The sequence below is a fragment of the Manis javanica genome, chromosome 2, assembly GCF_040802235.1.
Source record: "Manis javanica isolate MJ-LG chromosome 2, MJ_LKY, whole genome shotgun sequence".
NCBI lineage: Eukaryota > Metazoa > Chordata > Mammalia > Pholidota > Manidae > Manis > Manis javanica.
The window spans coordinates 66365169-66379381 of NC_133157.1; the positions used below are offsets into that span (position 1 = coordinate 66365169).

Consider the following 14213-nt stretch of genomic DNA (forward strand, 5'->3'; position numbering starts at 1 on the left):
TTACTTCACACTCTTTATTAGGTGGATTGCTTAACTCTGTTTAATTCAGTTCTTTTTCTGGAGTTTTGTCTGGTGCTTTTATTTACAGCATATTCCTCTGTCTTCTCATTTTCTTGACTTTCTGTGCTTCTATGAATTGGGTGAGACAGCTACCTCTCCCAGTCTTGAAGAAGTGGCCTGGTATAGGAATGTCTCCTGGGAAGACCACATGTACTTGGCAGCTCTGGCCAGTTTGTGTGTGCCAGTAGATGTGGGCTAGAGGTCCTGGGGGCACTCCATGCAGGCATTGCCCTGGTGGGATGGCTGGAGACTGAGCAGGCATGGGCCAGGAGCTCCTATGGTACTCTGCACTGGGGGTACCCTGGTAGGGAGTGGGTGAGGCTGACCAGGTATGGGCAGTATACCTGTGTATGCCCCACTGATGTCACCCTGGTGGAACATCAAATCTATGGTGGGTGCATTTGGGCACAGGCAGTGCAGCTGCCTTGGGTAGACACCTGAAGCCAATGGGTGGTAGGGGTATGGGGAAAGAGAACACAAAAATGGTGCTCACAAGCACCTCTGATCCTGGAGAGAGTTCCAGCAGTTCCCCTGCTGTTTGGTAAATGCTAGAATTGACTTCCTTTACTTATTATAGTTACCATTTGAACTATCATAAGTAACATTTAAACTAACACAGTGTTTTCTTCTGTGCCGCAGGGCAGGCTAATGTGTATGCAGACCTCCAGTGATATCCGTCCCTACTGCAGGTTGCCAAGTTGGGGTGGAATTTCCACTGTTTCAATGTTTCATCTCTTCTCCTGTTTGCTAGGTGGTCTCTCTCATTGTGCAGAAGTTGTTCACTCAGCTCTGAGTAATTCCTCAGGAAGAGGTGATTCAATGTGTACATGGGCAGAGGTGAGTTCAGATTCTTTTTTTTTTGCTGTCATTTTGGACCCACTCCTAGGTAATAGAAGATTTAAAATATCATAAGCAACAAAGCAATTTACCTTATCATCTAACAAGATGACCAATTTGGGGATGGTTGCAAGGTTGGTTAGTTCAGATTTACAAGGAGCAGCAGTGCTGGTTCTGACAGTCTTTGTTTTATTGGCTGATCTTCTCAGGCTGGCTTCTTCACCCATCAGGTTTGCAAAATTGCTGCTATTGTTTCAGACACATTCAGGCATGAGAACAGGAAGTTTCTTTTCCCAAGTCAGTTTTTTTCTTTCACAGCAAAGGAACTTTTTCTAGAAGTTCCCTATAGATTTTCTTCATGTCTCTTTGGCCAAAATAATGTCACATGCTTGTTTCCAAGTCAGTCCCTGGCACAATGAGTGGAATTATCAAGAACGGCCTAGACCAATTAAATTTCATTCCTTCAGGTTGGAGACTGTCCCAGCCTTCCTTCAGGCACTTGGCTGTACTAAATTTGAACTAAATGAGGGTTGACTGGCAAAACAGAAAGGAGAAAAATGACTTTAGCTAGGCTAATGTCAGTTAACACAAACAGTGAATGTGATATAATTCCATTTTTAGAAATAAAAGTGAATATAGATGGCTCAGGAAAAAAGAATGAAATGTCATACATTATTAAATGTTATCTCCAGTTGGTGAGATTACAGATAATATTTATTTTCTTATTTCTGCTTTTCCTTTCTTCTGCTAAATTTTCTATAATGAATATGTAATACATTTGAATACACACACACGCAATACTCAAGAAATGTTATTTTTAAATAAAGCATTTATAGCTCTCACCAGAACGTTTTGAAAAGTAAATAATAGCAATTATGTAAGATCAAATCCAGGGCATTCACCTGAGGTTGGAACCTGTGTACTGCAGCCTCCAGGGTACAAGGCTATATGGGTATAAGGGTACAGGGTGCAAACCTATATGAACTCTAGGACCCAGAGGCCTCACACAGATTTCAGCTCTTCTTCCTGAGAGGGTACGTCTGCTTCTTGGAAGACTGTGCTGCCAGTTCTCTTCCCAAACCAGCAGGTTGGGCAGCACAAACCAGGTTCTGGGCCAGCCCTCAGAGCCTGGGGGTTAAGAAGGTACCATAGACCAGATTGGGGACAAAATTACCCAGCGACCCCAGGGCTCACCACAGGCAGGAAGATGGGGGTGGAGGGATGGAAATGGAAAGCATGAAAACGAAGAAAATTAAATAGCAGCCTGGTCATGCTATGCCCCTCAGAACGCACATCCAATAACTTATCACATAAATACAGACTGGAATTCTATCCTGGTGGATCCTAAGTGTCACCTATTATCACTTTTCAGTACATATCTGGGATTCAAAGGTGTGAAGGAGACCAAGGATGGCCAAAGTTGACTGAAACTAAGGGAACACATTCAACAGCCAAGACATTTTGTGACAATGTACAGTCACCAAGCCTCTGAAATCCTCTCAAACTCAGCCACATCTGGCCTTTGCAGCCAGTTCCGTGTCCTGGGAGGGATGAGAGAGGCAGCCCAAGGGGAAACAGCACCAGCTTTAGAGTAACACAGACCTCAGGTCATATCTGACTGTACCAACTCCTAGTTGTACAAATTTGTGCAAGCTACTTCACCTCCCTGTGCCTCAGTTTCTTCACCAGTAAAATGGGATAAGGCTGTTTAAAGCATTAAATGAGCTGGCTCATGCACAGTGTGAGGAACCTCAGCTCGGCATGACTGAGTTAAAGAAGATCTGGAGGAGGAGTAATTGCCTGTCAGTGCACCTCCAGGAAATCCCTCCCTGTTCCTCACCTTGGACTCTGAGCACAGACATTAACTGAGTGCTCTAAGGCCAGGACTCTGGGACTGTCAGATTCACTTTTCTGAATAACTTTTTTATGGAGGCAGATCACAGGGGTTGCTCTTGCTAGAAGAATAAATGGTTCTTTGAAAATTATACCCAGCTAACTTCGCCTGCTCACAGCCAGACCACCTAGTTCTTGGTAAGTGAGCTTGGACTCTCTAGAAGAACAAATCATGTCTGAGGGGCCTAAGAGAGAAAATAAGATTAAATCACCAAACCCACATCCATCTGCAAAGAATTGTATGGGCAGAGAAAGAAGGAAGAAAGAAAAAGCAGCAGGAGGCAAACACTGGAGTAAATCATCTGTCTGGGAGTCACTCCCACCTGGATTCATTTTTCTCCCTGAGAAATGAGCTCTTTGCATTTCCTTGTTTGGGGGTCTAGCACAGCCAGGGCAATGGCTCATTGGAGCTTGAGGTGAGGTGTAGAATAAACTCTCTTCAGTAAAAATTTATGAACTGTTAAGGGGCTTCATTAGTTCCACAAAAGACTTCTTTTTTCTTTTTTCTTTTTGGTATCATTAATATACAATTACAGGAGCAACATTGGTTACTAGATTCTCCCATTATCAAATCCCCACCACATACCCCATTACAGTCACTGTCCATCAGCGTAGTAAGATGCTATAGAATCACTGCTTGTCTTCTCTGTGCTATACTGCTTCCCTGTGCCCCTCTATATTATGTGTGCTAATCATAATGCCCCTTATTCCCCTTCTCCCTCTCTTTCCACCCATCCTCCCCAGTCTCTTTCTCTTTGGTAACTGTTAGTCCATTCTTGGGTTCTGTGAGTCTGCTGCTGTTTTTTCCTTCAGTTTTTTCTTTGTTGTTATACTCCACAGATGAGTGAAATCATTTGGTACTTGCCTTTCTCCACCTGGCTTATTTCACTGAGCATAATACCCTCTAGCTCCATCCATGTTGTTGCAAATGGTAGGATTTGTTTTTTTCTTGTGGCTGAATAATATTCCATTGTGTATATGTACCACATCTTCTTTATCCATTCATCTACTGATGGACACTTAGGTTGCTTCCATTTCTTGGCTATTGTAAATAGTGCTGTGATAAACATAGGGGTGCATCTGTCTTTTTCAAACTGGGCTCCTGCATTTTTAGGGTAAATTCCTAGGAGTAGAATTCCTGGGTCAAATAGTATTTCTATTTTGAGTTTTTTTTCAAGGAACCTCCATACTGCTTTCCACAATGGTTGAACTGATTTTTATTCCCACCAGTAGTGTAGGAGGGTTCCCCTTTGTCTGCATCCTTGCCAACATTTGTTGTTGTTTTTCTTTTGGATGGTAGCCATCTTAACTGGTGTGAGGTGATATCTCATTGTGATTTTAATTTGCATTTCTCTGATGATTAGCAATGTGGAGTATCTTTTCATATGCTTGTTAGCCATCTGAATTTCTTCATTGTAGAAGTGTCTGCTCAGATCCTCTGCCCATTTGTTAATTGGATTATTTGTTTTTTTGTTTGTTGAGGTGTGTGAGCTCTTTGTTTGGATGTCAACCTCTTATTGGATATGTCATTTATGAATATATTCTCCCATACTGTAGGATGTCTTTTTGTTCTACTGATGGTGTCCTTTGCTGTACAAAAGGTTTTCAGTTTGATATAGCTCCACTTGTTCATTTCTGCTTTTGTTTCCCTTGTCCGTGGAGATATGTTCATGAAGAAGTTGTTCATGTTTATATTCAAGAGAGTCTTGCCTATGTTTTCTTCTAAGAGTTTTATGGTTTCATGACTTACATTCAGGTCTTTGATCCATTTGGAGTTTACTTTTGTGTATGGAGTTAGACAGTAATCCAATTTCATTCTCTTGCATGTAGCTGTCCAGTTTTGCCAACACAAGCTGTTGAAGAGGCTGTCATTTCCCCATTGTATATCCATAGCTCCTTTATCATATATGAATTGACCATATATGCTTGGGTTAATATCTGGACTCTCTATTCTGTTCCACTGGTCTATGGGTCTGTTCTTATGCCAGTACCAAACTGTCTTGATTACTGTGGCTTTGTAGTAGAGCTTAAAGTTGGGGAGCGAGATCCCCCCTGCTTTATTCTTCCTTCTCAGGATTGCTTTGGCTATTTGGAGTCTTTTGTGGTTCCATATGAATTTTAGAACTATTTGCTCTAGTTTATTGAAGAGTACTGTCGATATTTTGATAGGGATTACATTGAATCTGTAGATTGCTTTAGGCAGGATGGCCATTTTAACAATATTAATTCTTTCTAGACAGAGCATGGGATGAATTTCCATTAGTGTTCTCTTGTATGCATTAGAGTGTACACAAGACTTCTTATGCCTGCAGACAGACAGAGATCTCTCCGGTGGGAAGATTATTCTTGGTTGCTTATCTGCAACCTGAATTCTGGTTCAATAACTATTGAAACTGTCTCGAGGGGGAAAAATGGGGGGATGCATAAATGAGAACACTTAAGGTCATATTTATTTGTCCACATTGCATAAACTGAACGTGGATGTCTTATAAAGCTTGCCAGACTATTAAAAATACTCCATGATAAAATGTGGTCAATATAGCAGAGCCTTTGTAGTCTGCCTGCTCCCTTTTCTAACCTAAAATATTATGGTGTGTTTTAGTATTTTATCTGAGAAAAAGAATGTGTTTGTAAAAATAAGGAGTGGTCTTATTCAATCGAGGTATTTTACAAGTTTGTATTTTGACAATATTGTGTCTAAGATTTCAGAGATCATATACCTAGTGAGTTCAGACGTTCCAGCTATATAGATGGGGAAACTGAGACTTAGGTAGAATGACTTTTCCAGGGTCACAGAAGTTGACACAGGACTGGAGCCCAGGGCTTCCTACATATATATGGATTTAGGTTTGTGATGATTTTTTAAAAGTAACCTTTATTTCAGAGTAATACATCTCCATATTTTAAAGAGTCAAATAGCATTACCAGTTTATAACTGGAAACAGAGGTCTCCATCTCTGAAGGTAGCTCCTCAGAAGTAACCACTGTCAAATTTGTCATAGGCTTCATGTGGCATGTGCTTCCATGTTTTTAAATAATCTTCTAATTCTGTATTTCTTTATTTACCAAATTCAGGCATAATCTACTTCTTAATTTGCAAAATGAAGATTTAGTCCTTCCCTGACTTCCCCTACCCTGTTCCACCTATATTTATCAGCTATTTTTTAATTTCTGATTAAATCAATAGCAAATAAATTATTGCAACCAGGGAGACAGCCTTCCCTGCTGAGTCAAATAATATATTATGATTTCATTTTCTTTCTTTCTTGAAATTTTCTTGTTCTTGGAGTCAAAAATTGCCTTATATTTAAAACGTCCTTAGTTATCCAGGTACTGTCATTAATTATTCCCAGTCTTGCCCCTGGCACTATTTTCCATGTACATCAGGTTTCTGAGCAGTTTAATGTTGTTCCTGGTCCAGTCTCCCCTGGGTCCCCATCCTCCTGCTCCAGGCTGGCCTGTAGCTCACTGGGCTCTGTGCAGACAACAAGCACAGGAATTCCTCCTATCTTGGACTGGGATTCTTCTGCTTCCTAACCCCATGGATTCCTCTTGAATGACTCACTCATTCATTTTGGTGGAGTACCTCTTGGGAAAGGGTGCATAAAATGTGAAAATCTTAATGAAAATGGTTCTATTCTACCCTCGTACTTAGTTGATAGTTTGGTTGGGTACAGACTTTTCCTCCAGAATTTTGAAGGCATTGCTCCTTTCACATCTAGCTTCCAGTGTTAAATTTGGGAAATCTTATGACACTCTGACTTCTAATTTTTTATGTGATCTATTTTTAGGATGTTCTCTTTATCCCTTTGCAGGGGAAAAATATAGAGCATGTACTATATATTAGGCATTATGGTTGAAGCTTCATATGCTCTTATCTTGTTTAGCTCTTACCAAAAACAAACAAAACCTGAAGTAGAAATTACTTTTTCTCTTTTAAAATAAAGGAACTGAGACTCAGAGAGGGTAAACAAATTGTTCAAAACATGGGAGCCTGTCATTTTACATTCTATACTGACAACCCTGAAATCTCATCTCACAGAAGTTTTTAATGTATATCACATTCCTACATGAGTTATCAGTGGTCTCTGCTTTTCATAGTCACTCATGGACCCTGGTTCTGGAGGCTCTGACTCAACACGTGCTTCATGACTAATGCAGTGTGGGGGAAGGCAACATGACAGATCTCATAACTGTTCTCACAGCTTCTGCCTGAAGTATCATGCTCCATTGGCCAAATCCTGTCATGGGCTACACTTCACTTTTAAAGGCAGTGGTAGTATTTCCATGAGGGATTCCTTTCTGGCATAAAATATTTGGTTTTCCAAGTCCCAAGTCCTAATAAAATTTAGTCAAGAAATAGGGGAAACAGAAGTTTGATTCTCCTGCAAGAATGAAAGTATAAGAATCAATATACAGGTATCACTGGCTCTAAAGACTAATTCACATCAAGTGGAAAGCAACACCTAGAAACACTGATAAGTAGAATCAGAGGTTAAGGTTGACTTCTCTGGGAATGAGGATGGGAGCACCAAAGAAGCCAAAATCACCTAATCAGTCAGTCTTGCTAATAGCTGTTGCCATATTATAAGTGTGTTGGTGGCCTTATCTGCTGGGTGAGTCACTCTTGCAAATAAAATAAATATCAATAAGTTTGTATGCATAGTATACATCATACCAATCCTGTGAGTGATGTCCTAAGAAATAAGTTTTGGAAACAAGATAAATTCTTTAACTGGCAATTGCAACACATGCTTCTGTTTAGTGCTGTTAACTTTGGTAGGAGATCTGAATGTTATTTTATTTGAACACAACCCAGTCACGTTCACTGGTGTTTTCTAGTGTTTGAATATTCCCTCTAGGCTACAGGGTTTTTTTGTAAACACTTTAAATGAAGAAATGCAAAGACAGATGATTTGAATATTGTTGTGGAATACTCTGATGGGAAATCAGAAACCGAACAAAAATCTGAAATAGCAACAGCAAATCAGTTTCAACAGTGAAATCAAAACCAGGGAAAGCAGACAAAGATAATAAATAATTTTAATAATTAAGAAAGGAAATGAGCTTAATGAAGCAGTATGTACTCTTAACACTTGACTTGAGGGTGCTTTTGAATGTACTCCTACCAACTGAACAAATGTCAAAGCAAAAAAGGAAATTAGCTAGGCAAATAATGCTTTGTATGTTCTAAATTTTCAATTTAGTAACAATACCTACAGAAATTTTGTTGCATTATATTCCAATTTTATAGTCTTTATTTGGCATTTATCTTGTATTATTTCTCCCTTCTTTTAGTTTTCTATTACCAAACATCTATATAAGGAAGAGATTATTTTTTACATGTTATTAAAATGTATGATTCTGTCAAAGAAATCAATTCATAATAATAAACTATGGTGGTTCCCAGAGGGGAGAGAAGTGGGTGAAAGGCAATGTAGGTAAAGAGGATAAAGAGGTACAAACTTCCAGTTATAAGGTAAGTAAGTCACAGGGATAGAAAGTACAGCATAGGGAATATAGTCAATAATGTTGTAATAACTTTATATATTGAAAGATGGTAACTACACCTATCATGGTGAACATTTCATAACATATGTAATTGTCAAATCACTGTTGTATACCTGAAACTAATGTAATATGTCAACTGAAAAATAATCTTTTATAGAAAACCTCTGGCAGTTTGAGCCTATCACAGAAAAATTATTCAGTGCTCATTATTATGATCACCCATTATTATTACATATATGTAAGTAAAGTTCATGAAAAATACAGAATAATTTATGACTGCAGAATTCCCGGGTATTCCCAAATCCCAAAAACAGATAACTCTTGGGAACTTAGAAACACTGAACAGTTGGAGATAGAACTACCAAGTGCCTGAAATGACCATATCCAGAAATATTTGGTGAATAATACTAAGTACCACCCAAGTGATAGAGCCAGAATCCAAATCTTTCTTATTCCAAAATTCATTTTCTGTCCTCTACCTGAAGCTTCCTCTGTTTTCACTATCTGTGTACTAATATTTGTTCGTTCATTCATTTCCTTCAAAAAGAATTTCCTGAGCTCCATGTGTACAGGAACCATGCTGGTCTAGCACAAGGATGTTTAATAAGTATTTGTTGATGGCCAGGCACTGAAAGGGACTCTAGCAAGAAACAGTGGTCCTAAAGGAATGAGACACAGGGTGGTCCACTTTTGATTGGGAATAGAAGGGGAAAGCCTAGAAAACAGGCATCTAGAGTATGGTAGATGGCTACTGGAGTTATGCCCGCTCTGTTAAGTGTATTGATGGGAGGGAGGGAGGGAAAGGGAATGTCCTGAAATGGAGACAGTGAGCTTCTAAGAGAATGATGAGAGGTTGTGAAGACACATAAGCACATTGAGTAGGAATATGGACTTTGACAACTGATAGTCCTACATTCACAGCCTAGTTGGATGATCTTCGGTTGCTCAAGTGTTCTGGGCCTCAGATTTCTCATCTGCAAAATGGGAACAATATTTAACTTCAAAGCTTATTATGTGAGTTAAATATATTTACTTATAATATCAAACTCTTAGTATAGTATCTGGAACACAGTGAATGTTCAGTAAGTGGTAACTGTTAATCACATTTTATTATCATTTTGCCTGAGCTTCAATATCCTTAAGAATTTTCTAATATTTATTAGTAATGTGTCATACAGACTTTTAGAAGTTTATTCAATGAGTCAAGAGTTCTTGCCTAAGGAGAAACTATTTAAAATGTAGTCTGACTTTTTGGAGAAAAAAATAGCCAAGTGTTTATGTTTCCTTTTCCACTCAGCAATGAAAAAGGTTTTTCTTAGTGTGTTTGTCCTGAAACCATGGATACAGCATAAAAATAAAAGAATGTGGCTGCCTTGGGATCTGAGATGCATGTGGTAGTCAGAAAGCATAAATAAGTATATCTTATATGTTTCCAACATCTTTTCTTTAAAGATAAACATGGAACTCTTCCTTCCTCAAGCCCGTTGTGGGGTCATGGTGCTCCCCCTGGTGGCTGGTCTTTTTCAATGCTTCACCCACCCGGATGAGCAACTTGAAGGAACGAGCTATCTCCTGGTGAGTGTGTGTCTCTCTTTAAGAGGGAGGATCCATCGTTTGGGACAGCTTTCCACAGTCAGGGTCCTGGAAATTGGCAGGGCAAAGCTGCTTCCATGGTTACCTAAGGGAAGATTGTTGTAGTGTACACTGAGGAATTGCATATGTTTTTAAAGAACATATTCCATATACATGGCACCTTGTGCCTGTCTTAATCTGTCTGGCCAGAAGTGAGGCCAGTAAATGAGCGGTGGCACCATGAAGCCAAGTATTACTGTGAAATGCACCAACTTGAGGCTGTGGGGCCTTTTGGGAATTAAGACATCACTTTAGCCAGATGGTCCTTACAACAATGGGGAGGTACCGAAGGGTTTAATCGAGGAAGGGGAGAACACAGTCAGATTTATAGGGCAGAAAGATCACTCTGGCTGAAGTGGGAAGCACAGATTGTAGTACACAAAATCATGGAGGTGGGAGGACCGCCGGGAAGCTGTTGCATAACAGCAGGTGAGAGGCGATGGGAACCTGGACCCGGTGGTACAGTAGGAGCGTTGAAGTGTTGAAGAGGATGAATTCTCAGAGATGTGTGGAAGGCATCATCTCACATGACTTTGTTGTTAATTGGATGTGGAGAGAAGGGAAAGTCAGATGTAGAGAGTGCCAGCCGGGATTTCTGGCTTGGGACACTGGGTGGATGGCGGTGGCCTTCAGTGAATTTGGAGCTCTTGAGGGAAGCATGAATTTGAGGGAGAGACCTCCTAAAGAGGGTGATCTCCTTAGTTTAGGACATGTTCATTTACAGGAACCTGTGAAATCTCCAAGTAGGGGGCCAGGTCATCTCCTCTGACTCTTATTCCAAGCCTTTTTCTGCTGTACCATGATTGCCTCATCCTCCTTGGTGCTCAGACTTTGGGACAGCAGGGAAAAGGTACTATGGGGCACCTTTAGTCATATTGGCCCAAATGGTTTACCTGGGTATCATTATTGGTGTTAGGGAAGAAATAATAGAGAGGGAATGTGGGAAGGAAACCTCAAGATTATGACATTCCGTTTCCCCAAAGTATGTACCTACCGTAGTACGGCTGAAATTGATTCAGGCAAGGGCTGTCAATGATGCTACAACCGGTTTGCTTATAAACAAATTATACACTGTAAAAGTATCTCTCCATAGGTTCTTTACTACAACAAAGGGAAAAATTATTTTCAGAATGAAGAAATCTTGGTGCATCACCTATGTCTACTCATAGATTATCAATTCTAAAAAGGGAATCTTTCCATAAAGCAGAAAAATCTCCTGGATTACCAATTAAATAATTTGATCAAAGTTAACATCATCAATAATAGGGCAAACTGACAGCAGTTACCCCCCTAATGTGATATCCTGGGAAAGACATATCATGTGCATAATTGATCTCATCCAAAGGAAACATCAGACAATCCCAAATCAAAAGACCTGCTAGAAAACTAGTGGCTTGTACTCTTCCAGAAGATCAATATCATAAATGAGAAGGTTGAGGAACTCTTCTGAAACAAAAGAGACCAAAGGAACATGACAACTAGGTGTAAATATGCAATTGGGAAAATGTTATAAAGGAGAATATTGGAAAGACTGGCAAAATTTGAATATGATTGTGTTTAGTAATAGTACTCTATAAATATTAAATATTCTAAATTGATCATTATACCATGCCCTTGTTCTTAGGGACCTTTGTCCATTTGGTTAGGTGGCAGGGGTCATGATGCTTACAACATACCTCAAATATTTCCTGTCTTAGTCTATTCTGCCTACAATAACAAATACCACAGACTGGGTGACTTATAAGCAACAGAAATTTCTCACAGCTCTGGGGGCAGGAATTCCAAGATCATTGTATCAGCGCAGTCAGGTGAGGGCCCTCTTCCAGGTAGCAGACTTTTCCTTATACTGTCACATGGGAGAAGGGTGGAGGGAGTTCTGTGGGGTCTCTTTTATAAGGACACCACTCCCAATTAGGAGGTCTGTGCCTTCATGACCTAATCACCTCCCAAGGGCCTCACCTAACACCATCACATTGGAGTTAGAATTTCAACATATGAATTTGGGGGGTGGGGTACACAGACAACCAGCCTATAGCTGTTCCTGACAATACTATTGACATGTGTATAGAGAGATAAAGCAAGCATAGTAAAATGTTAATAATTGGTGAATGTAGGTAAGAGTATTTAAATGTTTGATGTACTCTCTTTGCAATGTTTCTCGCTTTTTTTTTCAAGATAAAAAGAAAAAAATACATGTAACTAACCCAATCACAAGTAGAGGGGATTCTGAACACTGAAAAATCTAACCAATGCCTTTCTTATAAGGTCAAATGTAATAATATTATCTTTCACAGCCATTGAATTCCATCTGGATGAGAAGTCAAAATAGGAAACAGGTGAACAGTAATTTCCTGCCCTGCCAAGCTCTTAGGAATGTACAGTATATGCTGTCAATTTAGAATCTGCAGTGTTTAGAGAGGAATGTGGTTTCTTTTATACTTGAAGGACCTAAGTTGAAAGCTCCCAAGATCTGAAGAGCAGCTGGCTGCCTGCAGGTGTGCCTGTCTGCCAGCCACGTATCAGTGGGCAGCCGCCGGAACCAGCCAGCCTGAGGGTTCACCACCTCTTCCTGGTCGGGGTGCAGCACCAGGGTCTTCTGGGAGGCTCCTGTTCACCAGATGACTCCTGGATCTTTCTTACTGCCAGGTGAGCATGTGCAGGAAGTCAGGGAACCAGAGCACTGAAATGGATCTTGGAAGGCACTGAGTTCGACTTTCCCTGCTTTCCCATCTGTGGCTTTAATCTCCTCTGTAATGTCCCATCCAAGTGGCCACCAACCTCTGCTTGAGCATAACCAGAGGCTAAAACTCCTAGACAGCCTCCCATTTTTGGACAACTTAAATCATTTCTACATCCTTTGTCTTAAGAATAAGTCTCAGAACAAAATGCCTACATCCATTTTCCAAGGCACCTGGTAAAAAAATTTTAATGAACAAAAGTCAAGAGAGCTTAGCTCAAATTGTGGAACACTTCAAATACTTATAATCAATAATTAAAGTCATATACGGCTATCTGTTTTGGATTGTTATGCCCAAAGTTGCGAATCCCATAAGACCGCCGAGGAGCCAACACCGATGCAAACACACGAGGGTCTTTATTCAGACTCGAGTCCCGACTCTCAATCGTCACTGACGCAGCAGTGTTGGAGTGGGAGCCCCAAACTCTGGGAGAGGGGGTAGTTATACAGTGCAAGCACGGGCAAAGGGGAACTTCTAGACTTGTCTTCACTTGATTGGTTACCGCTTGGTCGCTACGGTCAGTTTGAATGTGATTGGTCACCTATACCTGGGCTGACTACAAACTAAGGCTGATTGGCTATATCTTGGGTGGGGTGAGGTCAGGTGAGGGAAGTGAGCTTGGGTAAGAGTTGGGTGGGTATATTTTGTGGTTTACAGCAGCTTAGGATGGCTGAAGACATTTTAAAATGGCAGCACTGATGCTAAAGGAGGGTCTAAAAGGAAAACTAAATCCTGAAGAAAAACTAAGTCCCTCTCAGGATTCTTTGGCAAGACATCTCTGTGTAACACCATTCAAAAACAGTAACTTACATTTGAGGGCCTTCTTCTGAGACATGCCCATTTTATGGCTATATTTTTTAGAATAAAACAAAAATAGAGCAAAATATGTGTATAAGCATGTACAGATGGTGTTTGCATATGCTGAGATAGGGGTGTGGCAGGATAAGTATCTAGGGTGTTCCTGGGGAGTGGGCTTGGGTAGGGGGTTGGAGACAGGAGAGAAGAGGAAGGCTTTTATTGTCCACCTTACATGTTTTGTTATTAAAACTTTTTTTACAAAAAGCTTGTGGTATTTTTATCATTAAAACATTTCAAAAATTTAGAAAAACAGCAAAAAAGAGAAATCACTGAAACTGAGTTGAAATCTGACTGCCTGGAGTTTCCATTTTGTACTGTACTCTGGACACCCCAAAATAAGCCTATTCCTTCTTGTACGTGGCAGCAAGTCAGCCATTTGATGCCACCTGTTGGGACCCCCATGTTCTCTTCTCTAAACTGTGTTCCCATTGCTTTCAGCCATCATTCAGTTGACGGGGTTTCAAGTCTCCCTAACCTCCTATCACCCTCCACTGAGCTAGAGCCTATCAAGTGGCAGCTGGTCATTTGTTGAAAATCAGCAAGTCCATGGTTCCCTGTGTTTGTGCACCAACTTGGCCTGACTCTGTGGGTCTCAGATGCTCTATAAAGTGACTGTATCAGGGATGGAGAAGAGCAGATCTGCAGGGCTCGGATACAGTTCCTGTTGGAACCCCACCATGACCT

At 40.4% G+C, this 14213-nt stretch overlaps 1 long non-coding RNA gene across 1 annotated transcript; it reads left to right on the forward strand.

Moving 5' to 3' along the window:
* Nucleotides 1-706: 706 nt before the first annotated feature.
* On the forward strand, nt 707-13675 carry LOC140845044 (uncharacterized). Its single transcript, XR_012123669.1, has 3 exons — nt 707-897; nt 9754-9876; nt 12379-13675. It is a non-coding gene; the product is annotated as an uncharacterized lncRNA (long non-coding RNA).
* Nucleotides 13676-14213: the final 538 nt, after the last annotated feature.